Raw genomic sequence first — 3,099 nt, forward strand, 5'->3', positions numbered from 1 at the left:
TGTATGGTAAGCGGGTACACGTTTATGCTGAAAAATCATTCTTTGACAAAAATTAATAAAAATTTGCCTCATAACATCAAGGAACTTGAGATGAAAAACAAAATTTGTGATCTGAATTGTGTTAAAAAAAAGGACTGAAAATAACTATTTAACAAAAGACCTGGAAAATCTGAAAAGAAATGTTAATATGTTAAATCCAAGTTCGTCTATTTTTGAAGAAATTTAGAACACAGGGAAAAGAAGTCATGATGGATTGGGATTTGTTGAATCTCAAATCAAAATGGACACACAATTTGTAAAATCTGAGATGCACGTGTCTGATACTACAACTGGGTCTTCTGTACCTACAAAGGAGAAGCGACCAACTAAGGATGACAGATTTCACAAAAAATCTAGAAAAGTTGTTCCCATTTTTCATTTTTGTGGTGTAAGAGGTCACATTCGACCTACATGCTTTACTTTGCACAATATGTTCAGGTCCAATTATTTTGGAAAAACTATTAAAAGACAAAATAAACATTTTTCACCAAAATAAATGTGGATAAAGAAAAATGTCTTGCTGGGTTTTCTTGCTTTAAAACTCTTGCTTCTCAAATGTGGTATTTTGACCGTGGTTGTTTTAGACACATGACAGGTAACAGAGACTTTCTTGTCAATATCCGACCTATGCAATGTGGTGGAGTGACATTTGGAAATGGATTAGCTGGAAATGTTATTAGGATTGGAATGCTGAATTTTGAAGGCTTACCAAAGCTTAAAAATGTGATGTTAGTTGAAGGACTAAAAACTAATTTGCTTAGCGTTAGTCAAATCTGTGATCAAGGGTATATTGTCAATTTTGATAGTGATCATTGTTATGTTCTCAACAGTGATAAACAATGTATTTTGCACGGTTTTAGATCTACTGATAATTGTTATACTCTTACTCCTGTTCTTACTTGTCACTCAGCCATAGATAACACCACTGGTCTATGGCATGAAAATCTTGGGCACATAAACTACAAAAATTTGAAAAAGTTGTCAAATGCAGGGATTGTTCAAGGGTTGCCTAAATTAGGTAAAGAATCTATGAGTAAATGTGAACCTTGTCAGCTTGGTAAGCAATTGAAAGTTACCCACAAAGGTATTTCTGATGTTAATACCACCAAGGTTCTTGAATTACTCCACATGAATCTGATGGGTCCAATTCAGGTTGAAAGTTTGAAAGGTAAGTGATATATTTTTGTCTGTGTTGATGATTTCTCTCGTTTCACATGGGTTGATTTTTTAAGAAAAAAATCTGATACTTTTGATGCTTCTAAGTCTCTTTGTTTGAAACTAAAAGTTGAAAAAGACTGCAATATTGGCAAAATAGTTCGAATTAGGAGTGATCATGAGAAACAATTTAAAAATGATGTTTATGATGAGTTTTGTAAGTCTACAGGTATTTCTCATGAATTCTCTACTCCTAAAACTTCTCAGCAAAATGGAGTTGTGGAAAGAAAGAACCGCACTTTGCAGGAGATAGCTAGGGTGATGTTAAATAGTAAAAAACTTTCCAAGCGATTATGGGCGGAAGCTATCAAAACAGCTTGTTATACCATAAACAGATTGTTTCTTCATCCAGGTACTCTTAAGACCCCTTATGAGATCTGGAAAGGTAAGAAACCCAATGTAAGTCATTTTCATGTGTTTGGTTGTGCTTGCTATATTCTAAGAGATCTTGAAAACACTGAAAAGTTTGATGCTAAGAGTGATGTTGGAGTTTTTATTGGATATTCAGTTAACAGCAGGGCATATTGTGTATATAACATGAGAACCCAAACTATAATGGAGTCTGCTAATGTTGTTGTTGATGATTTCAAGGATTTTTCTGAGTTTTCTACAAAAATTCAAATAGAAGACTTGCTAGAAAAATCTCCTGCACCGACAGAATATTTGATTGTGCTATCAGAATCTACATCTGATGTAACAAGTTTGGGTTCTGTAGCTACAACTGATGATTTTCTAGATTCTACGTCACGGAATGAAACAAATCAAACACCAAACATCATCACAGATTCAGTTCAGAAAGAACCATCTTCCAGAGTAAAGAAGAATCACCCTACTGACCTCATTCTTAGAAATATGGAAGAAAGCATGGTCACTCAAAGAAGGTATGCAAATTTGGTTCAATTTTCGTGTTTTACTTCATCTTTTGAGCCTAAAAATGTGAAGGAAGCTTTGACGGATGAATCATGGATTCATGCAATGCAAGAGGAGTTGGATCAGTTTTCTCGCAATGAAGTTTGGTCTCTTGTTTCTAGACCAAGCCATGCCAATGTCATTGGAACAAATGGATATTAAAAAACAAGAGTGATGAATTTGGAACCACTATGAGGAACAAAGAAATATTGGTGGCTCAAGGATACACACAAGTTGAAGGTATTGATTTTGATGAAACATTTGCACCAGTGGCAAGACTTGAATCCATAAGGTTACTTCTATCTATTGCCTGTGTTATTGGATTTAAATTGCACCAAATGGATGTTAAGTCTGCCTTTTTAAATGACATTTTGAATGAAGAAGCTTTTGTTGAGCAACCTATAAGGTTTGAGGACCCTCATTTTCCTATTAAAACAAGCTCCACGAGCTTGGTATGAGCGTTTAACTCGATTTCTAATTTCACATGGTTATCAAAGAGGTAGTGTAGACAAGACACTGTTTATCAAAAACATGAATTATGATGTTATTATTGCTCAAATTTATGTTGATGATATAGTATTTGGTTCTACATCTAACTCTGAAGTGCAGGTTTTTGTTCAGCAAATGCAAGATGAGTTTGAAATGAGTATGGTAGGTGAAAAAATTGAGTTTTAGCAATTTTTTGGGTCTTCAGGTTAAGAAATTTGAGGATGGTACTTTTGTTTCACAAAGTAAATATGCAAAAAAACTTGGTGAAAAAATTTGGTCCTGAAAATGCCAAACATACCAATAAAGGTAGATCCAACACTATACCGAAGTATGATTGGTAGTTTGCTTTATCTTGCTGCTAGTCGTCCTGATATCTGTTATAGTGTTGGTGTGTGTGCTCGTTATCAGGAAAATCCCATGGAGTCTCATATTACTGCTGTGAAAAGA

Source organism: Humulus lupulus, chromosome 1, assembly GCF_963169125.1.
Source record: "Humulus lupulus chromosome 1, drHumLupu1.1, whole genome shotgun sequence".
Lineage (NCBI taxonomy): Eukaryota > Viridiplantae > Streptophyta > Magnoliopsida > Rosales > Cannabaceae > Humulus > Humulus lupulus.